General features: G+C 34.7%; 1 long non-coding RNA gene across 1 annotated transcript; it reads left to right on the forward strand.

The window, feature by feature from the left end:
- Positions 1-6623: 6623 nt before the first annotated feature.
- LOC114740476 (uncharacterized) lies at positions 6624-20818 on the forward strand. Its single transcript, XR_003739691.1, has 3 exons — positions 6624-6637; positions 18847-18849; positions 20740-20818. It is a non-coding gene; the product is annotated as an uncharacterized LOC114740476 (long non-coding RNA).
- Positions 20819-24930: the final 4112 nt, after the last annotated feature.

A 24930-nucleotide genomic window follows, 5' to 3' on the forward strand; every position in this document is an offset into this window, starting at 1 on the left:
CATTTTCTATAGTTTTGTTACACTTTTTGGCTCATTTTAATGATATTTGTGCTTAATTGAGATTAAGGGTCTTTGTTCTGAGTTAGTGTTATTTGAGGGTAAAATTGTCATATTTATTCATTAATTGTATTTAATTGATTTTGGGACAATCGATACCGCAAACCATTTCTTTTTTATTTTAGGACACTTAAGAAAAAGAGCCAAGAGTGAAGATCAAGGAAGTGCAGCACATAGCACGTAATTACGTCTTTGCTAGGCTTCGCCGTGGTGAAGAAAGGATTCTCCACTTGAAGATCCTTCTTGGCCAAGGTTCGCTACGGCCAACTTCTGTCTTTGCCACGGCGAAGGCACCACATCAAGCAGAAGTCTTCTCGACTAATGTTTGTTGTGCTGAACCCATACCTTCGTTGTGGTGAACCCCTCGAATCAACAACCTAGACCCGAACATTTTTAGAAATTTTACCTACCCACTCTCATAAACTGACCCAGTACACCCCATTACCGGTTTAGAAACCCTATTTTTGTGTAAGCTACACTATTCACTGATACCACAGCTTCCATATCCATTCTCTCTCATCTTTTTCTCATCTAACCCTAATTTTTTCCATTTTCCAAGGTCAAACCTCCACGATGGGAAGCTCAGATTCATTCCTAGCTGAGATGCTTCAGATTTCTATGTATGGCTAGGCGTCTTCCTTCTTCTTGAAGGTGTAGCAATGGCTGGAGTTCAATGAGCTAAGAAGGGGAGTAGTTTAATCCTAGTTCAGCTATGAATTTATGAATTTTTAGGTTTAGGATTTGTGTTTTGTAGTTGAACTACTTGATTATAGTTGTAATCAGCTTGGATTTTCATTTGTGTAGTGGATTGGTTATTGTAGAACCTTGAGTTTAAATATGTGAAGTTTCATATATGTCAATTGTAATCTTTTGATTCTCTCTACTCTTACATAGTTGTGTTTTGATATTGAGTTGATTTTGATTGCATCTGACCTCATGCATTAATCAATCTTTCTACACATACTAAGAGCACTTAACATAATCTTGAGAAATAGAGTTCATTTATTAAGATTTTAGTCTTAAAGAGTACCTTAAGGTTTATCATTTCTAAACTTAGTGATTTCTACTCCCATATCAATTGATTTTGAACTATGACAGCTGATAAGTCTCATTATTTGCATACATTTCTAGCCCTAAACTCGTGCTTTTGCCATCTATATTTGCATACTTTGGGCATAATTAGCTTCCATTGTGCATAAGAGTTGGTGAGAGGAATTGTGAGGCTTTGCAGGTGTTTTTACATGTTTTTATATGATTTTATATGTGTGTACTTTTGATCCCTGCTTTGGTGTGAATTTCAGGGAGTTTCAGTTCTGTCTGAGGCGCCACGACGGATTTGGAAAGAGCCATGGCGGATTCCCAAAGTTACTCTCTGTTAAAGGTGCCGCGGCGGATGGACAGAGGCGCCACGGCGGACTGAATCTACATGAAGCTCAGGATCACTAATCAAAACGACACCGTACAGGCCAGGAGCCGCGACGGATGGGAAAAGGCACCGCGGCGAATGACGCATATAAGCAATTTGAACCAGAAACACACGAATGGAGCTGGAGGAGGAAGTGGATAAGCCAGATCTTAGAGCTCCATCCTGAAAGGCGCGGATCCTAACTAGATTTTGGGCGTTAGTTGCAAGGGGAGATGAGAATGGAGGGGATCGATCTTTTTCTGGGCTTAGGAGAACTTCTCCATTGGATACTCTCTCCGTCTCATCCATTTTTCTTCATCTCACCATCATCTCCTCTTCTTCCGTGAAGTTTCTGCCATGGTGATTTGGGAGCGTCTCGGTGTAGTTCTCCTTACAGCCATGAGCAGCTAAGCGTCTGTGTTCTTCCTAGAAATGAAGCAAAGCCTGAGTCCCTGATTCGATTGAAGGGAGTTTCTTCTAGATTCTTAGCTCTAGTCTGAATCTATAGATTGATTGAGCGAGTTGTTCAATTCAAGTTGTAGTTCAGGATTTGATTTTGATTTACTTTTTCACTGGAGTTGTTGAATCTGATTAGGATTGGTAGAATGATATTTCATTTGCAAGATCAAGTTGAGATTGTTCCTTCTGATTCCTTAGTTGTATTACATTGTGGTTTCTGGACAAGTTGTTTTAGTTCTCATAATCAATTCAACATATTTTTAAGACAATGCACGGTTGTGATTGTCACAGGAGGATTGATTTATCATTTTATTTTTCCTAAGCTGAATGATTCTAACCTTGTTGTTGATTCATACGAGTTGTAGTCTTAACAGTGAGGAAGCCCAACGAGTTGTTGGCCAAGTCTTGATTTGGTTGTTGAACTCCTGCATCCATAAGTGGACTAGGAAGGTAGAGCACATTTCTAGGAGAACACTTCACTCATATCTGATGTTCTATTACTCATTCGCTTCACAATTTCTCACTTAGATAAACCAAAAGATATAAACATTTACATTCTACATTTGCAAAACCAGAAAATCAATATAAATAACCAGATCACTTTCACTGTTAATAATTTGTGAAGGCATTTAATTAACAAAACTCTTGAACAACAAGCCTCCTTGTGAATCGAACTAGGGTTGAGCCACTGCACTTCTAAGCTTAATTCTAGTATTTTTGAGAGCTCATAACGATAAGGCTTCATCAACAGCCTGAGCACACTTTCAAGAGGAACTTCATCACTATTTGGTTATTGTCTACCTGCATTCATTATTCATTTCCTCAAAATCCAAAAATATTTGGTTTATCATTCATTCAATTTATTTAATGATTTCAAAAAATGAATGAAACATCCTACCTTTAACCCCTCAGAGTGTGCATTTGTAAGCGTTATCGTTCAAGCAGATCACGACACAAGCCCTTGGATTAAAAATTTCGACATAATTACTCGAGTTACTATTCACTGTTTAAATTTCAGATTACAGGTCCAACTTTGAAAAATCATAACTAATTCTATAAAAATCGTATTGAGGTGTTCTAAAATTATACTGAAAGCTCTTTGAAATCTCTTTATGAAAAAAATATCCAATTGGACTCATCTTTGCCCAATTCGTACAGTTTAATCAATAAAGATTACTGTTCATTTGGTAAAATCTGGAACTTTGAGATTATGTGCCTCAACTTTGAAAATTCGTATCTCCTTGTGTACACGTCCAATGGAGGTGATATACCTCTCACTTTAAATCTTGGGATGTGTACTATATGTATACCAAATCTTGTGGCTAAACTCATTCATTTGCTAGGTGAAACTGGAGCTACAAACTCACTACCCCAGGACCTACGTTTTGCCCCTTAACTACTCTTTACTTTAATTCTTTTTATTTCTTTGACATGCATAACTTGGGATTACTTTTTCCCATTCATTCTCATACATTTCTATTCATGCCATAAACATTATAATTAAATACATGGCATCATTGGCATCCATAACATAGTTTACAAAATAGGAGAATTATACATTCATCAACAGTCTCATCCATTAACAAGAATAATTCTCCGCTTACTTCTTCTTGCTTCTCATGCCATTATTGCCCATCGTTGATTAACCTAAATGGTTGGTTACGAGGGGTGAGATTCGGGGGAATCTCAGTAGCAAACATTACCACATACATGCACAAGATGGATGCTAGTGTATGGTATGTAGTTTTTCATAAACTTAAGTTAACTAGTGACATGCCATCATGCTTTATGCTTGGTATAAAAATGCATGGCCATGGGAACATATTAAAAACAGCATTTCTCAGGCCATAACTCAACTTGTAGCCCCACTTAAAAATCATTCTTTAAAATGCCCTTTCTCGGCATAATTGGCTTTTAAGTATTCTTAAAGCCATTTTGCTGGTCTTCTGGGGATGAGACTAATTTTATAATTTTCTACAGTCTCTTAGATCATACATCCCTATTTTGTCATAATTTTCTAAGGTTTCCTTATGACTCAAACAATTAAATCTACCTCTATATCTCAAACTGAGCCATAAACTTATGAATTCCTTTTAAGTTATCTCAGGGGTATTTTCATTATCTCTCTTCACAAAAGAGCCATAGAATATTATTTCCCATTTTCTGGGACTTTCTTAGAATTTTCTAAGTACTTTTCATTTTTACTCCTGATGGCCGTAACTTTCTAAATTTACGGTTTTACCCCTGCTTAGGCTTAACCTCATAAAACCATCTCTTTGAGGCTTCTAACTTAACCTTTGGTCTATATCTAGCCTCTTTTCTCTTTCTGGGCCTTTGAGACTTTACTGGAGCCTCTAACTTTGATTACATTTTAGTCCCTTAAAACTTTTACTTTGCAGTTTAGTCCCTGAAACTGCTTTAACTTCCTTTCTCATCTTTAGGACCTCTACTAAAAAGGGGTCTAGTAGCCTATCCCATTCAGGCTATTTCTGATACTTCTCGGCCTAAAAATCAGGATGTTACAATGAAAACCCCCTGTTTATGTTCAAGTTTGCATTGTATGACATTTAAGTTAACTTAGGTTTATTTTGCTAAGGCTTCGTTTAAGTGAAACGACCCGAGGTTGCACCCTATAGTGCAATCCTTGGATAAAAATTTTGATTTAACCTCCAAGGTCTGGAATAGGTTTGGAAAATCAACCACTAAGAAGGTGTAAGTGGCCACCTAAGTTGGACAAACTCTTACAGCCTCGTTAAGGCTAGGGCACCATGATACAGTAGCAATCTCAAGTCTTGGAATAGATGAATAGGAACTTTGAGATAGTGAAGTTAAAATGTAGAGCCCTAGTGAAATGTCTTAAGGATCAAGAAGAAGAGGACGAGACATATAGCTATGTAGGGAATTAGCTTAGAGGTTGGCATGTTCCCCTTAATGTTAAGAGATACTCAGTCGCTTGGGGTTTAGGTTGAGAGGCACATTTTGTCAAGGGATAACGTCTTGGCCAGGAATCTTCCCAAAGAAAATGGGAATTGGTCCTCCAAGTTAGAATTGATGTTGCTCAAGATGGAGCAAGATGCCCTATCCGAGCGGGAAAGGGAAGTAGCCGAGGCAAGGCAAGCGAAGTTGACCTTACCCAATGGAAGCATGACTAGCTAAGCACAAAGCCAAGCTTAGATATACCTGAGCTTAGCAAAGTATTAGAGCAAGCAGAAGCAGCTGCAAACAGAAAGAGAGGCTCCCTTTTGTAGGGATAAGATGTCTAGATGGCACGCTACAGGCATAGCAACCAGTAAGAGCTTGTACTCCTTGCAGTGAAATGCTAGGCATTATGCATGTAGAGTATGCTCATACTGAAAGGTAAAATAGAGGAAAGAGAAGTTGTATAAGTCCTCTCTCTATACCGCTCTAAAATAGTAAGAGACAGTAAGAACAACTAAGAAAAATAAGAGAACTCCTAAGGTAGATTGGCTTAGGCACCTAAAGAGACAAATAGATGGCTTGGAGAATTAACATGAGGCCTAAGAGAATGGTATTGTTTCTTGAAACAGTTTTGGAAAATTATCAGTTAGGTGACCAATTGAGAGGAGGTAACTTTACTTAGTCCTATGGCCAAAAGTCTCCTAAAGATCTTAAGAATATGGTACCATTTTGGGAAGATAAAGACCAAGGATGAGTTAGAAATATAGAAACCTCCTTCGGCTGTAAACTGATACCAAGAGAGTACCCATGACTTCCTTCCAGACAAGCTTATCATTAATTAGGCTGGATTTAATTTCCTTCTGATTAACAATGGAAAGCCAAAGTTAGAAGAACTAGAGCTGTAAGACCTGAAAAAGAGACATTCAGGCTAGTTCTAGATACAGGAAGAACCCATATGACATAAAGACAGACTGAGTATTGACGGGTAGATTCTTAAGATAAGGCGAGAGACAAGAAGATAAGTTGAAAAGACCCAACTAAAGATAGATCGAGAAGGGTCTAAGACAGTAAAGTACCAAGGTTTGAGCCTATCAGAAATAGTGTCTCAGTTTCCTGTCAGCACTGTTTAGTTAAGCGTGTTAGGCAAGAGTAGCCCAAGGAAGGGTGACCCTGGGAAGTAGTGAGAGAAGGTGCAAAAGCCAGAAATGTTAACCATCTTGGCAAGAATGCACTAAGTCTAGCAAATAATGGAAGATGAAAGTTAAGGAAGCTAGTAGGCTAATGAGTGTCCTAAGCAGTATGGTTTCAGACTAAGACCCGAGATTTGTTCGAAGTTTGGAAGTCCTTATAGAAGGAAATGGACACTACTCTCAGATTCAATACAACCTACCATCCTGAGACGGATGAACACACACGGAGAATGATGCAGATGTTAGAAGATATGCTACACGCATACATGCTTGATTTTAGCAGTAACTAGGATACGTACTTACCGTTAACCAAATTTGGTTAAGATAACCATTTCCATTCAAGTATCTGAATGGCACCATATGAAGCACTCTATGGGAGGAAGTGTAGATCTCCCTTGTACTGGATATAGCTCAATAAAAGAAGTAAGTATGGTCCTAATATAGTGGATCAGACTTCCCAATAGATTAAAGTTATTCAGCAAAGACTTCTAACAGCTCAAAGTAGACAAAAGAGCTACCCAGACATTAAAGGAGACCGTTAAAGATTAAGGTTGGTGATTAAAGTGTAACCAACAATAGAAGTCAGTCGATCCCTAAAGCTTAAGAAGTTAAGTTCAAAGTATGTTGGACCGTTTCAAATCTTGTCCAAGGCTGGACCAGTAGCTTATAACCTTCCCCTGAATTTGAGTCAAATTCATGATGTCTTCCTTGTCTCCTAATTAAAAAAGTACCATCTAGACCCGACATGTGTCATAAGTTATGATGATATTGTGATCCAGGACAACCTGCCTTTTGAGATCAGACTAGAGCGAATCATTGATCAAAAAGTCGAACAGCTGAGAAACAGACATATTCTATTGGTCGAGGTTGTCTGGAAAGGTCTTACACTGGAAAAAGCTACACGGGAGATGGAGACTAAGATAGAGGAAAAGCATCCTGAACTTTTCTAACAGGATACGCTTCAAATTTTGAGGACAAAATTTATTTAAGGAGGGAGAAATATCACATCCAATAATGTGGCAATTAGGAATAAGGATATTCCTAAGCATTCAAGGGCCAAAAAAGATAAGGAGGAATAGAAGATTTATAGTGGAAAATAATTATTAAAATTTTCCTAGTTGATTATGAAAAATTGGTCAAAGATAATTATGAAAAAATATTTTCAAGTCTTGGAAAATTAAGAAAAAATAAGGACAATGTTCCTTGAGAATTATATGGGATTATAAATTTGATTTTATGATCAAATTGCTCTTAGAGAAATTACAAAGGAATTTAAGGATGATTTAAGCTAGTTTATGGCCTTTTATTTGGAAAATTCTTAATAAATATTTGAAAAGAGCATAAAATCCCAAGAAAATTCTTGTGATGTTCCAAGGAATTATAAGAAATTATGGGATTAAAAGAAGACCCTCAAGTATCTAAAATTTTTCTTAATTCCTTTGAAAAGTAGAAAAATCAATAAAGAAAAAGAAATTAGTTTTCCTTTTTAGTTAATTATTGGGAAATTAATTTTAAGACAAAGAGGGAAAATTTAGGAAGATAAAAATGAGGAGAATAATTTATGGATTTGATAGAAAATAATTACAAAGGCCAAAGTACTGTAATTATAGAAAAAAAATTAAACTCGGAGTAAAAGTGCACCAATAAAGTGAAGACTAGAGTCTTGCACTTTACTTGACCCAAAAGTTGCCATTTTTCAAGCCTCTAATAGATGCTAATTAAAGCTTCTCAGGTGTCAAGCCTCAAGTGGAGGAGAGTTTGACTTTTGGAAATTAATTACAATTGGAATTAAGTGATTAAGAGGGAAATTTCAAGAAGGAGTAGGCTTTTGACACTTGGCTTCTCACTAATGTTAGTAGGTGAGATATTTTGTGCACATTAAATGAGCAATCCTCCCCCTATTTTCAGACTATATTTAGGCCAAGTGAGAAAGGTGAGCGAAAAGAGAGAGCTTGATGGAGAAATCAAGAGAAAGGGAGCAACTTTGATCATCTAAGTGAGATTTAAGGTTAGTTGTTGGTTTCAAGTTATTCCTTGTCTTGTTTTCATGCTTTGTATGGTTAAAATTTCTAGTTTTCCCTCTTTATTTGGAGCTGGCTGAAATGTTTAATAAGTAGGAAAGGAAGTTTGGTTGTTAAAACTTCCTAGAACACTTCAAAGCATGATAGATTCTTGTGATTACAAGTGGTTGTAAGTAGTTTTTGAAGTGTTTTCTTTGATGTTTCTCTTGAGGTTCATTTTGGTCAAAGCAAGAATTGGACCCTAGGATGAGTTTTTCAATGTTTTGATGCTTCTATTGTGTTCAAAACGGAAAATAGTGTAGGATAAACCTAAAGAATGAAGGTTGGAAGCATTAAAGCTAAAGTTGTAATTTTTAGAAAATGAACCATAGTGGTTCGGTTAAGCTAAAACTAGAAGAGGGAGTTTTATTTTCTTAAATCTAAGTAGATATTTGGAATCTACATGAAAAATCATGTAAGAATGAGTCAAGAGGGAACTTTTAGGGTTAAAGGAATAAACTCTGAAAATTCTAAGAACAAAGATGGAAGCTTTAAAGGGTTTTGGAGTTACTTAAATTATGTTGTTGATTTTATATGGAATGGTTGGTAACCTTGCTACCATTTTTGTGATATATCATGATCAGGGTTTGTTAATTGTGGAGAAAAAGGAAAAGGTTAAAGGATCAAGAGCATTTGGATTAAGGTAATAAGATTTAATTAACCTTAATGTTGAGTGTTGCATTGATTGCTATGCAATTTCATGAGCTATTATGTGGTTGAGCTAAATGATGATGATGATGATGATTGTGTAGCTATACTCCTTGCTTTATGTGCCTTACCCATTGCATGTTAGAGTGCTACATATATGAGGTAAAGTAGTTCCTTATTAATAGCAAAAGGTTGGAATACTTGTAATTAATGCATGTTGATGTTTTGGTTGATTGATCTTGCTACTAGGATTTCATTGAAATTTCATCCCCCATATGTAACCTAATATTTTAGGGATGGAATCATCAAACAGGAAGCTGCAATCCAAGGATAAATATGGTGATGAACCATGAGGAAATATTTATATTTGGTTGATGTATAAGTATGTATGGTTGGTGTTGTAATCCCTAAGCAGGATGCCAAATTAGAGTCATGTTTTATTAAGTTTGTGAATGAATTTCTTCGTGAAATTTAGTATGCTTAAATCTCACTTCATGAGCTTCAAATAAATAGGTAGTACATTAAAAATGGCCAACTATACAATTTTTAATGATTTTTCAAAGTTGAGATTCAGAATCTGGAAAAAGGGTTTTTGCCAAATAGACAGAGGTGACTTCCACAAAAATCTGACACTTTTGTAAATAGAATTCATTCACAAGATTATTTTTTCTTGAAAGAAAATTCAAAGAGCTTTTTATAAAATTTTGAACCACTCTATTTCAATTTTTCTAGATTAAGTTATGAATTTTTGAATTGGGCCAGAAAACTAAATTTTTTACCTGATGAACAGTAACAATCCGAAAATTAGCGTTTTTATAATAAAATTGAGCCCAAGACCATCCAATATGGTCCAAAATGGTTTTAATTAAACCCTAAGTGAATCTAATAGTAAGGTGTGACAGACACAAGTCAGGTCGTGACTTGAACATTGAGGTCACAACTTGAAGAAACTGAGGTCGCAACTTCAAGACACAAAAAGTTACTTTCGCAAAAGCTTTGAAAAATTCACTAAGTACTTCAACCAAATTCTCAATTAACTATGCACAAAGTTCAAAACCTTTAAGCAATTGGCCAAAACACTCAGGATCAAGTTAGAACAAAATGCAAAATGCTGTGCAAGAATGCAAATGCAAAAGTATGGAAAAACAAGATATTTGTTTCTATTTCTCAAAAATTTTTATGCTATGAAATGCAAAATTAATGCCTAAAAACTAAAGCTCAACAAGAATTGACCCAAATCATAATGATATTGAAAACCAATTGCTAGGGAACTAATTTCTTGGCTCCTCGACAACTGCGCCTTTGATCAAACTAAAATGTCACCTTTTAGGTCATCAAGATTGTGATTGTGCCAGATAATGCAGTATAGGGCACAACCAATCATTCTTCTCGAGGAGTGCTTTATTGGAAAAACCTAGATTAAATTGGTTTTCAAAAACATGCTGATTTAGGTAAAGAAAAAAGGGTTTAAATTGTTAGAAACAATCTCACCCAAGAGGGGGGTGAATTGGGTGAGTTACAAAAATTTAAAATTAAAAGCGTGCAAGTATTGAATAAAACAGAGAGTCAGAGTAAGGAGAATTTTAACCGCAGAGAGGAGACACAAGATTTATACTGGTTCGGTCTGAACCACGTGACCTACTTCCAGTCCCCAGAACACCTCTGAGTATTTCACTATCTTCCAAGATCGACAGGGCTCTTGGTGCCTCGGTACAGTAATTGAATCGCTCAATCACTCCCCCTTACTCCCGTAAGGATACAACCCCTCTCAAGAGTCCACACTCTTGAGTGTCTCTCAAGTTTTTAATAAAAGTAGTGAATGGCTCTCTTACAGAGTGAATTCAATGATAAACACTGATGCTCAGTAGTAACGTGAAAAACAGAGTATTGAATGCGTAACTAAATAATCGCAGATGGTAGTTCAGGTATTCAATCTCTTCATTAATGCTTCTTCGCGCCTTTTATAGTTGATACCGTTAAGTAGCCGTTAGACGGAAGAGCTTCTAGCCGTTGTGACTTTGTTTGCGTGTTTCGCTGGTTTCAACGACTCCGCCATTAATGCGTCTGAGTTTCTGACACTGTAGGTCGCAGTCTACGCAATCCCGTTGAAGAGCCGTTGCACTCGTTTTCATTAATCTGCATATTTTAAGATTCGAACAAATGAGAGTTTTGTGGTGAGTGCTTTAATCTTGAATACAGAAAGAAGGCTAATTTATCATTCAAGGATTTGTGACGAAATCATTTATTAGCAAGAAGAACATAGTGTCATTCCGGTTTAGTTTGATCGAAAAAGTGATCGATTACTTGATGATAGATCAAGTTATCGATAAACGGAATGAAGACTTTTCGAAATAGATCACTAAAATTATCGATCAAGTGTTGGATCATTGACTTTAAGAATTATCATAGAAAGAGGAAATCGTTCCATGATCGAACAATTGATCGAACACATATTTGATCGAACAGATTATCGATAATTCAAATGTTATTGAAATGAAGCTTCAGTCATTGATGATCGAACATCTTATCGATAAATGTATGATGGATAATATTATCGATAAAACATGGTTATGTAAATAATCAATGAAAGACACAGGCTATCTGAAATGATCGAACAGTTGATCGATCATTGATCATTCGAACAAGTGATCGATAATAGTGAAGAAAGAAGTTTAATCCTGTAAGGTAAAGGAAATGATTATCGATCACGTTTTGTGAAACCATGAAATCCGAGGAATTGAATGATCGATCACATTATCGAAAAACCAGTGATCGATAACTTGATCGAAAAATAGTTCACCATAACTTAATGTGAATATGTCAATTCTTAGACTCTTTATCGATCACGTTATGTGAAAACTTATTTAAGCAAACAAGTTAAACTTATCGATAATGTTATCGATAATTTAGTTGTAACAAAACTGAGTAAGAGTAGATAAGGACATTGATTATCGATCATGTGATCGATAATTTTATGATCAATAAGGTTATCGATCCATCAATGAATTTGATCACCTGCATTCAGAGAGTTAGAGCATAAAGTTCGAACACGTAATCGATAAACAAATGGTCGGAAATATGATCGATAAATTTGTAACAGAACTAATGTGCAGAACAAGTAGATTGTGTTACCTTTTATCGAAGTCGTTATTGATGACTGATTTATCGATAACTTGGTCGATAAATATACTTCAGATTTGGGTCTCTTATCAGTAACTCGATTGTTTACCTGATATTATCGATCAGCTTATCGATAATTTACCATACTCTTATGTGTTTTTTACGTTAGTGATTATCGATCACTTTATCGATAAATTACTCATCGAATAGTTCTTCGATCCAAAAAGCCTACTATAGACCTAATTTACACTTGATCAATTATCTGAAACCTTAGCGATAAATAATTGCTCGATCAGTTGATCGATCAAAATACTTAACCTTGAAATTCTGACTTTGTTATCATCAAAACTATAAACCTAACATAAATTGTTCAAAAAGTGGTGTAATAAATATAAATTACAAGGAAGTAAATCTTTTTGGTATTTTAAATGAATGAAGGAATGATTTAGATTAAGTGGGAAAGTAATATAAAATAGACTCTTGATGATAAAGGCTTGGCTATCATGGCTCCTAAATTGATTTGGGAGTTTAGAAATCTCTAATTCTGATGAAAGACCCCAAGCAATCACTTGGGTCCAATATTTTAGTTAATGAAAACTCACTTTAATCAAAGTCAATTAACACCATTTAAAACATTGTTAAAGCTGCTTGGAGTGTAAATGAATGGATGATACAAATGCTCTCAGATTGTCAATCAACAACCTAAAAAACCAAGTAAACAGATTAATCATCAATGATTACTGACAATAAACTAAGCACAAGGATTCAAACTGACATATTATATAGATAAATCAACTTTAACAGCATCCAATCCAAATACATTGTAGTAGTCTAAACACAAGATTTACAATCATAAATCAAGTCTCACATAAGTGCAGAAAATTCCTAAATCTAGAAATATTCAACACAACGTTAAGCACAGAATTAGACTATAGGAAAACTCCTCGATTAATCACCAAGAGGCTAAAGAATTAGCCTCTCATGTCTTCAAACTGATCATAATCACTCCAAGTATGAGTAGCATGAGTGATACTAAAAATGGGGTTGGAAAAATGGAGAAGAAGATGGTTAGAGTGGTTTAATCAGTTTAGAATCATAAAAAATGATGATGAAGTGAGGAAAAACGAGGGTTTGGGGTCAAGGATCAATAGAAGCTTGAGAGGAATTGATACAAGCTCATCCCTATGCAAATCTACAGAATGGAGGAGGTCTCTTTGTGGTGGCTGCCCCCCGTAGGTGTAGAAGTTGAGAAACCTATTCCAAAATGCACTGTTTCACTTAACGCACTCAGGTTGAGACCTTAGAAGTATCAAGTCCTGACTTGGGGGCCCAGGTCGTGACCTAGGGAGACAGAGACATTCAGTCTTGCTTAGCTCTAAAAAGCATGGTTCCACTAAAAGGGCAGCTAGTCACGACTTCAACAGTCCATGTCATGACTTGACGGGACAGAACACTCCAAATCTTGTGTTTTGGTCCTTATAACTTTGTGTCTCCATCAATGCTCCATCTTAGGTCTTAGGTTCTTCTCCAATTGCCTGAAAAATCACAACAAAGAGCTTTGTAAAGACTGACTGATTACATATCAAAGCAATTACAATTAAGGAGGGAAAATTGACTCTTTTTAACCCTTAAATAGCAAAATGCAATGCATGAATCAATGTAATCAAATGGATATAAATGCATGCAGAACGAGGGTAAAAATGTTGCAAAACATTAGAAAACACTTGAGAAAATCATATAAAGATAGGGTTCTATCAATATAATCCCCATAAACCTCATAATTCAGCTAGGAAAGAGAAACTAAAGGGAGAAGTTTTTAACCTTGAATTTGATAAAAAGAAAGAGGAAGAAGGAAGAGCAAAGACTAAGGATTATTAAGCAATCATCCAATATAAGTTAAAGCACTTATTAAGGATTAAATTGCCTTGATTATTGCATAATTTGGAATTGATTTGGGTGATTGAAAATGGCTAAAAACCTAAGGAAACCATGCTGCCTAAAATGTCATATGATATGATATGAATGATTAAAGGATGGTATATGAATTAGGGGATAAAAAATGGTTGGAAACTAGTGTTTTAACATGGTTTTTTATGGAATTCCAACTTATGAAATATAGGTATATGTTTCGGCCAAACTTGGTTAATAAGGCTAGGTTTTGATTCATGTTAATTTGATACTTCCAATAGGTTTAGAAGAATGTGGAGAAAATATATTTGGAAGCATTAAAATTGAAAATAAAAATTTTGAATATCAACCCCCTATGTCCTAGCCAAGTAAGGATCAATGAAAAAGAATTAGATTTTGATAAAACTAAGTTCAAATATGGATTTCACATGAAAAATTATATAAGCAAGTATGTGAGAGTTATTTTAAGAAAGATAATGCAAAACGCCTAAAATTATGGGTAAAGGGTTAAGGTTTTAAGTTAAATGTTTGATGGAAGTGTTTGATTTGATTTAGAAAGCCATTGTTGTCTAATTAATGGGTATTGGATTTGAGTAAGAGGAGGCTCAAGAACAAGGAAAGAGAATTAAGGAGCAAAGCTTGATAAGAGGTAGCAAGAACTTACAATTTTAGTGTTGACTCATATTGGTAGTTTTTGCTATGTGTTCTAGGCCATGAAGTAGTTGAGTTGGATATGATGAAATGTGTTTAACTCCTTACATTTGTGCCTTGCCAATTTGTATAGTTGAGTTGTCTAATGGTATGATTATATGCTCCTTTTCCATGGTATTATGTTACAGATGAAAGTATGAAAATATTCCTTGCATATAGCATGAATTAACTTTGCATTGTTAACATTATAATTGTTGTTCTCTGCTACTGAGATTTCACCCTTCTTTATATATATAATTGACTCTACTAGGAGTTTGCTCATCAAGAAAAAAAGGGGAAGAATGTGGATTCATGAAGAAGATTTCATGAAATGATGTGCATTTATGAACTTTTCCATGTCATGTAATTATGAATTTGAATAGAGTTAGGTAATATTATGTACTCTATGATAAATGCTCATATGAGACAATGTTCCCAACCCTTGAGAAGTATTATGATTCATAATCTGATGATATGAATGGCTCTTGGAAAACATGGAAGTTAGGGATTAAATTTTGCAAGTTACGCAATCAAAAAGAGATAGAAATGCTTGAAAAACCCTAACTTTGAGGTTGCGACTTCTTTGACCAAATGATGTAATGTGACCATGAGATTTGGTGAGCTTAAAGTTCACATCCTAAACTTCAAAGGAAGTGGTAGATAAACTAATTTAGAATTTTGAACAAAAAGTTATGGATTTTTGAAATTATTGTAAAAAGTTAGAAATTAAAAAGTGACCAAATAAACAATACTTTTTGGAAACAAAATGGAGCCCTAATGGAATAAGTAATTGATCAATAAGTATTTTTTCTATATAAATAAATGAAAGAGCTTCATATAAAACTTGAAACCACCTCATTTTAATTTTTTTAAAAATTAGTTATGAATTTTTTAAATTAGCTAAAAGGATTAATTTGAGCAACTGTGTATGTATCTTTAAGCCAATCCGTCCTTGTCACTTCATAGCTAGCCTCTTATATACTTCTTCTGTCCTTCATATAAGACTTATTTAACTAACTTGATTAGATTAAGGAAGTTAAACAAGTTAGTTAGTTATAAAAAAATATGACATGTTTTTTCTTTCTAAAACATCAGAATTATCTTCCTTAATATCTTCTCTCCCTCTTCTACTTGATTATGGTTGAGGGAGTATCCATAAGGGTAATTTAGAAAAAATTAATAAATATGAGAAATGGGTCTTATATTTAGGACCAAAATCAACTCAATAATTAGGTCATATATTAAGGATTAGAGGAGTATAATCTTCCTTAGAGCTTAGACATCCTACAACATTGCCTCGAATGGTTTTTTTTCCCCTTGCCCTTTATAAAACACAGCTAATTAATATGCCTTAAAAGCTAGAGCTCTAACTAGCAATATGGATTATTATTATTATTATTATTATTATTATTATTATTGGTGGCCTCAGGGATGGAAAATTTAGGGTTCATTTGGTATGAAGAAAATAAAAAGGAGACGAGGTGAGAAAAAATTTTAATGAGTTCACTTTAAAAATCTGGATAAGTGAGGTTAAAAAATTTTAATTAGTTTTTATTACTCTTTTCTATTACTTGTTCTTTTTATTAAAATTTTAAAACCCCACTTCCCTAATCTTTTAAATGGAACTCATTAAAATTTTTTCTTCCCTCTCCTCTTTTTTATTTTCCTCGTACCAAACAATACCTTAGTGTGTAGATCCACTGCTTATGATTTTATTGTGGGTGTGCAAGGTTCTTTGGACAAGAGTATTTAGTTTGGTTTGTTGACTTCTTTGGACATCATGATGTTTGTTTTTGTTTTTGAAGAAATCAACAAAACAGCAAAGGACAATCTTCACAGATGCAAATACTGCTTAGTGGAAGGTGCTTAGTGTCATTTGATCTATTAGTGAGGCCTTAATAAAAAATAGTCATTCTAGGTTTTTTTTTTGTACAACAGAGGGCCTAGCCCCAAAAAGATTAACTAGTAGGGGGATTGGATCCTATCAAGTATTTACTTGTCATATTTTATTAAATAATATTTACCTACTGCACATTAATTATAACACACATGACTATTTTTATAAGAAGAATTAATCCATAATTCCTTATAATTTCATATGATTTTTAAAGAGGTCCATATAATTTTTTCCCCTTTATTGAATTCCTATAATTTTCGCAATTATAGATATTATTTCTTATACTCATAATTTGTTAATTTGTAAGAAAAACAACTTTTATTATGTAGTTGATGTAACTCACACTTAGCATACATCTAGATTAATTTTGCCACATGGATCTAAATAAAATCAAAATGAATCATATTACTGATTATATATAGATGCAAGGAGACTATTATTAGCATAATTCTTATCATTTCGTTAATAATAAATATATTTTATTCAATTACTTTATTTTTATTAGTTTTTTTATTTTGTATTTTATGACAACTTACATGTCACTTAATCAATATGACATGGGCTCTAATTAACATACATATTATAAATATAGGAATTACTGGCTAAAATTGAGGAAACTATAAAAGATACAATAAAAAGGGGAAAACCTATATAGACATAATTAAAAATCATATCAAATTATATAGATATGAGATTCTAACTAATGCAAATGGCCCAAATTGAACAACAATTCTTTCCTTGCATTCCAATAATAATAACTTTTCTTGTTTTCATTCCATCCAAAACTTTATAGAATGTCAGGGAATGTATGTGAAAATCTAGACCCTACCCATTTACCTCACCATATTTCTATAGTTCTCCATGACAGTGTCTAGAAGCAGGGATATTTAGGTCTTTTTATATTGATTTATTTTTTACCAAAACACTAGGCATTGAAAATCAAAATTATTTTATTACAAAATTTTCAAATATCATTATATAATTTAAAGTTTATGAACTTCTTATCATATGAAACTTGTTGGTTACTAAATCAGTAAAAAAGAATAGCTCAATAGCCAATAATTTAATTATGGGTCAACCCAATCATAATTAAAAAAATATAATTTAATTAAAAAATATAAAATTATTTATATATGACCCAGAAAATTAATTTATAATTATGGCTACATAATTCAATAAAAATATTTGTTATTAGAGTATAAATATGGTGGATTACTTTTTCTCTTTTAAAACTCAAAACAATATTATTTCGGGCTCAATAAAAAAATGCAAAAACAAAAAAAAACTAATATAATCATCTATTTAAAACTCTTGACGTGGCTTGCGATAAAACTCACTAGCCTAATTAGCTAATGAAGGTTGTGTTTCAATACCTTGCAAAATATTTAACTACAAATAGAGTTAGCAATACAGGATGAGTATGGGGTTTCGACTAGCCAAAAATGATGGGTTTTTACCAACCTGTTAAGGTGCGGGTTATTTCAGCCCACACCTCTTTGAACTTGTTATGTCATAGGCTAGCCTTTTTTTTTTTAATAAACAAAATTAATTCTCACATTACATTATCTTATCCAAACTCACTAATTCACTATCCAAGTCCAAGACTATAAGTAATAAATTGATTAACCATTCATCAAATAATAAATTACATTTACATACTCTTTTCAATTAGATTCTCAAATCCCATCAAATGCAAAACATGATTAACAATAATTAAAAACTGAAAAAGAAAACCAACGAGGTGATTTTTCAAAGTATGGTCTTCTAAGCTTAATGCCATGCAATGTGGTTCTATTTGACATGTTTTGGCTCCATCTGACCATTTATTTATTAGAGCCATGGAAACAAATAACATTTCAAACACAGCTCTCTCTAAACCCTTTAACATTAACTTTTGAGCTTTGATATGAATCTTTCTAAAATTAATTCAACATTCTATTCACACATAATTTTACATGTAGATTCTATCTCTAAGATTAAATTCAAACAAAACTCAATTCCTTCCCCTTCCATCAATCTTGGCTGACACATTATAATTTAGGGTTGAAAAATCTATTTTTAATTCTAATGCTACCAAACATTCATTCTCACTTGTACCCTCCACAGTTTTTCTTTCTAAACACATTAGAAATATCAAAATTATCAATATCTAACCTTGTCAAGAATCCTAGGTCTAGGAAAAATATTACACTACATAAGGGGAAGTTGGATTATTTCTAATTTCATCACAAAACCACTTGATTACAACTCTTTTCTTCCTCTTAATCATTCACCTAACATCAATAAATCCTTTTCATGGTTTAAACATAATCAAGCAGCATATCATTGATTCTTACCCAGTACCTTTTTTAGACCTTGGAGGTTAAATGAAAACTTTTATCCAAGGATTGCACTATAGGGTGCAACCTCAAGTCGTCTCACTTAAATGGAGCCTTAGCGAAATGGACCTAAATTAGCTTAAATGTCATGCAATGCAAGCTTGAATATAAACAGGGGGTTTTGTTTTGTTTTTTGTTTTTTGAAATCATTAAGTGAATTGAATTAACAACAACAACAACAACAAGCCTTATCCCACTAGGTGGGGTCGGCTACATGAATCACACGACGCCATCGTGCTCTGTCAACAATCCAGTCCTTAGATATGTTGTTGACTAGGAGGTCTCGTTCAATGACCTCATTAAGCGTTCTTCTTGGTCTTTCTCTGTTCCTTTTTATGGGACTCTATCTTGTCTGATCCATCCTCCTCATCGGGGCCTCCAATGGCCTTCTCTGCACATGTCCAAACCATCTTAAGCGATTTTTAACCATTTTCTCTTGGATAGGTGCCACACCGACTCTTGCTCTGATATTTTCATTTCGAATCCTATCTTTTCTTGTATGACCACACATCCATCTCAATATCCTCATTTTTGCTACCCCAACTTTGTGCTCTTGTTTTCCCTTTATTGTCCAACATTCACTACCATACAACATAGCCGGTCTTATAGCAATCCGATAAAATTTTCCTTTAAGTTTCTCAGGTACCTTCTTATTGCAAATAACTCCGGTAGCTTTCCTCTACTTTAACCAGCCAGTTTGTATTCTATGAGAAACGTCTCCATCAATTTCCCCATGCTCCTGTATAATGCATCCTAGGTATTTAAACTTTGATACTTGAGGAATGATTTGCTCCCCCATCTTCACCTCCAAATCCCCATTGCCTTGCTTCCCCCCAAAATCACAATGCATATATTCTGTTTTGTTCCTGCTCAAGCGGAAACCTTTCGACTCCAACATCCTTCTCCATAACTCAAATCTAGTGTTAATCTCTTCTTTTGATTCCGCCATGAGAACTATATCATCCGCGAAAAGCATGGACTTAGAGATTCTTTCTTGAATAGGTTCAGTTAGAACATCCAGAACAATGTTGAACAAGTACGAACTCAAAGAGGATCCCTAATATAGGCTAATCTGAATAGGGAAGTCCTTTGTCTCACTTCTAGGCGTCCTTACACTGGTAGTTACCCCCTCATACATATCTTGTATGGCTTTGATATAAGCAAGCCGTACACCTTTTTTTTCCAAAGCCTTCCACATTACTTCTCTTGGCACACGATTGTAAGCCTTTTCCAGGTCAATAAAGACCATATGTAAATCCCTTCGTTTACTTCTATATCTTTCCATTAACCCTCTTAGTAAATAGATTGCTTTCGAAGTGGATCTCCCTGGCATAAATCCAAATTGGTTTTCTGAAATAGAAGTCTCCAGCCTCAACCTATATTCCATCACTTTTTCCCACAACTTCATTGTATGACTCATAAGTTTATCCCTCTGTAGCTTGCACAGTTTTGAATGTCTCCTTTATTCTTGTAAATAGGAACTAAAATGCTTCTCCTCCACTCATCCGGCATATTCTTAGAGCGTAAAATTTCATTAAAAAGCTTGGTTAGCCATACCTCACCCTCATCTCCCAAACATTTCCAAACTTCAATAGGGATACCATCAAGCCCAACGGCTTTTCCATTGTCCATTTTTTTGAGAGCTGCCTTAACCTCTCTGATATGGATCCTACGGTAGAAGGCCAAATTCTGATCATCTTCGTTAATTAGCAAGTCCTGTAAGTCCTGAGTCGCATAATACCTTCCCTCATTAAACAACTTGTAAAAATAAGCCTCCTTTTTGTCCTTAATATCACCATCAGTAACTAACACTTTATCATCTTCATCCTTTATACACTTTACTTGGTCCAAATCTCTCTTTTTCCTCTCCCTTTGCTTTGCAATCTTGTAAATATTTCTTTCTCCCGTCTTTGTTCCTAACTCTTAATAAAACCCTTCATAAGCTTTAGTACGTGCTTCGCTCACTGCTTTCTTTGTCTCTTTTTTAGCCAACTGATACTTTTCTCAGTTTTCTACACTATTGCACGAGTGTATGGCTTTAAAACAATCTCTTTTCTGTTTGACTTTCTCTTGCATACTCTTATCCCACCACCAAGTCTCCTTATCTCTCTGACGAGGACCTTTGGATTCTCCCAAAATTTCTTTACCTACCACACAAACCCTTGTAGCTATCTCTTCCCACATCATGTTTACATTTCCCTGCGACTCCTAAATCCCTTCCTCCATAAGGGTCCTTTTGAATAACTCTCATTTCTCACCCTTTAACTGCCACCACCTAACCCTGGATTTTACCACTTGATGGTACTTTTGCCTGGTACTCTTAAACGTACATCAAGAATAAGTACTCTATGTTGGGCAGTCACCCCATCTCCTGGAATCACTTTGCAATTAGTACACAATCTTCTGTCTGGATTCTTAACCAAAAAGAAATCAATCTGTGATTTTGAGACACCACTTTTGTACATGATTAAATGCTCCTCTCGCTTCTTAAAACAAGTGTTGACAATCTTAAGATTATATGCAAGAGAAAAGTCGAGAATAGATTGTCCTTCACTATTAAGCTCCCCAAAACCAAAAGCCCCATGGGCCCCGCTGAATTGTCCTACTTCCTTACCGACATGTCCATTAAGGTCCCCACCGATAAAAATTTTTTCTTCGAGTGGTATGCTTTGAACCAACCCCTCCATATCTTCCCAGAACTTATCTTTAAGGTGTGTCTCTGCCCCAACCTGAGGTGCATAGGCACTAATGATATTGATAGTATCTTTTCCAACAATTACTCTTAATAATATTATTCTGTCCTCAAACCTTTTAACCTCTACCACGTTTCTTTTCCATGTTCCATGAACGATGATACCAACCCCATTCCTTGCACTCACCTTTCCTGTATACCAAAGTTTCTTTGAGTGTTATGCTTTGAAGCACGTACTAAAGCTTATGAAGGGTTTTATCAGGAGTTAGGAACAAAGACGGGAGAAAGAAATATTTACAAGATTGCAAAGCAAAGGGAGAGGAAAAAGAGAGATTTGGACCAAGTAAAGTGTATAAAGGATGAAGATGGTAAAGTGTTAGTTACTGATGGTGATATTAAGGACAGATGGGAGGCTTATTTTTACAAGTTGTTTAATGAGGGAAGCAATTATGTGACTCAGGACTTACAGGACTTGCTAATTAACGAAGATGATCAAAATTTGGCCTTCTACCACAGGATCCGTATCGGAGTGAATTGAATTAAGGGTAAACAAAATATATGTATATATTTTTTTTGGATTTTAAGGAATAAGTGATGGATGTAGGTAAACAATAACCAAATGATAATTAAGTTCCTCTTGAAAGTGTGCTCAAGCTGTCATAGTTCAAAATCAATTGATATGGGAGTAGAAATCACTGAGTTTCAAATTGATAAACCTCAAAATACTCTCTGAGTCCAGAATATTGATCAATGAACTCCATTTCTCAAGATCCTGTTAAGTGCTCTTAGTGTGTATAGAAAAATTGATTAATGCAATAGGTCAAATGCAATCAAAATCTTCTCAATATCAAAACACAACCGTGCAAGAGTAAAGAGAATCAAAAGATTACAACTGATATATATGAGACTTTATATATTTAAGCTTAGAGTTCTACAATAATCAATTCACTACACATATGAAAATCCAAGCTGATTACAACTATAATCAAGTAGTTCAACTACAAAATACAAATCCTAAACCTAGAAATCATAAATTCATAGCATGAACTAGGATTAAACTACTCCCCTTCTTAGCTCATTGAACTCCAGCAATTGCTACACCTCCAAGAGGAAGGAAAACGCCTAGCCACTTATAGAAATCTGAAGCATCTCAACTAAGAATTAATCTGAGTTTCCCATAGTGGAGGTTTTACAGTGAAAATGGAAGAAACTAGGGTTAGATGAGAGAAAGATGAGAGAGAACGAAGATGGGGGCTGTTGTCTGAATGAATCATGTCACTTACATGAAAATAGGGTTTCTAAACCAGTAATGGGGTGTATTGGGTTGGTTTATGAGAGTGGGTAGATAAAATTTCTGAAAATGGTTCGGGTCTGGATTGCTGATTCGAGGGGTTCACCGCGGCAAACCTTGGTCTAGAGCACTTCCGATGAAGTGGTGTCTTCACCATGGCAAAGACAAAGTTGGCCGCGGCGAAGCCTGGTAGAGGCATCAATCTGTCTTGTGTGCTGGACTTCCTTGATCTTCACTCTTGGCTCTTCTTCTTGAGTGCCCTAAAATAAAAAGTAATGGTCTGAAGTATCAATTGTCCCAGAAATTAATTAAATCCAATTAATGAATAAATATGACAATTTTACCCTCAAATAACACTAACTCAGAACAAAGACCCTCAATCCCAATTAAGCACAAATATCATTAATACGAGCCAAAAAGTGTAACAAAAATATGGAAAAAGTCATCAATTAGTATAAACAATTTGAGCTCAATCAAATTTCCCCATACTTAGACCTTTGTACTCCTGAGCAAAGCTTAAATGATCCAAAAAGATACAAGTGCAAAGAGAAATATTAACATGCTTAAAGATGATGGTAGAAGATTACCAAGAAATTCCCACGGAGATTGACAACGGTAAAGTAAAGACATGCTAAGAAAATAAACACTATGGACTTTTAATCCAAAAAAATTGACCAACAGAGATTTATCTCAGAGGTATGTGTTTAGCTCTCAACTCACTTGTTTAGGGATTATTTCACTCTAAGTCTGTTCAGTCTAATCTCTCCCATAGGCTTGTAATAATTCTACCTCTCCACCACAAGAACCACACATTGCAAATCAAGAGGACTTAGGGTTCGTAAATTTTGGTGATAGTCAAGTGGAATAGATGGAATAAAAGAAAAAGTAAAATTGAGTACAAGCATAACAATTATTCTACCTATGCCATAAACATAAACCTTCCTGAAGAAAGGACCTAATAATAATAAAATAATTGTTATTATTACATATATATATATTTTTTGTTTGTTTTGTTTGTTTTTTTATTTTTTTATTTTCTTCTTTTCCTTTTTTTTTGACATAAGTATGGCCAAACAGAATAAAAATCCACAATTTATTTGCATGCATGTACTCAAAGTATAGGTCCAATGAGGTTAACAATGTTAGGGTGTTTGGGCTTGTGTTTGGGTAATAGGGTTTTGGAATCGAATGCCTCTGTCATGTCTACAACATATTGATTCACTAGGCTTTGATTAAGAATTACAACAAGTTCTAGAGAAATATGAAACTAAATAGATTCACACAATTTACAAATTAAGGCCCAAATATCCTTCCAACAAGGCTAGTATCTCAATTAATCAATCTCAAGGTTTAAAAGCACATAATCCTATTTTCAAAGCATACCCTCATTTACTCCTTATCAAAAACAGTGGGGAAGGACTAGTCTAAGTTCAACCATCATTTAAAAAACATGAATAATTTTCTAAAAACACAAGTATAATTTTGAATTTTTCAGTAATTTTAAAAAATGCAAGGCTATAAGAATCTAAGCCAGGGGGATTTCCTGAGAAAGAAAAATGGAACTGCAAAGCATTCAAGTTTTTTTTTTTTGAATACTTTGCCGCGGCAAAAAAAGTAGTATGCCGCGGTGAACCTTAATTGAGAAGGAAAAGCATGAAGCAGACCTACTTTGCCGCGGCGAAGTATGGCCGAGAAGTGAGAAATAATTGGAAGGGCAACACTTTGCTGTGGTGAAAGGAGGAGTTTACCACGGTGAAGGTTGACAGAGAGACAAAATGCAATGCAATTTTCAAACTTCCTCGAAAGTTAACTTCAATGACTCAAAAAATGCCACAGTTAATCAGTTTTAAAGCACCTAAGGGATTAAAATAGATGCATAATAAAGCACTTGCTGAAATCAAAAATAGATATCCCTCCCCCACACTTAAACACAACATTGTCCTCAATGTTTAAACCTAGACATGCAAACCAATCAACAAGTGAACCGGAAGTTGTGAAGTCCAATTTTAAATTGGAGAACAACACATTGAATTCACAAAAAGGAGGAAGAAGGGTGACAGGTTGTAGGTAAAACAAAAAGGAGAAATGAAAATAGCGGAAGGAAGCAATGCAAGCATAAAGATAATAGCAAGAGAAAGAGGCCATCAGTAGCCAAACAATTAAACCAGCATCCAATGTATCACAACAATGAAAATACCAAAAGAGTTTAACAAGTA

Source organism: Neltuma alba, unplaced genomic scaffold (assembly GCF_004799145.2).
Source record: "Neltuma alba isolate B1F8T4 unplaced genomic scaffold, ASM479914v2 tig00000547_pilon, whole genome shotgun sequence".
Lineage (NCBI taxonomy): Eukaryota > Viridiplantae > Streptophyta > Magnoliopsida > Fabales > Fabaceae > Neltuma > Neltuma alba.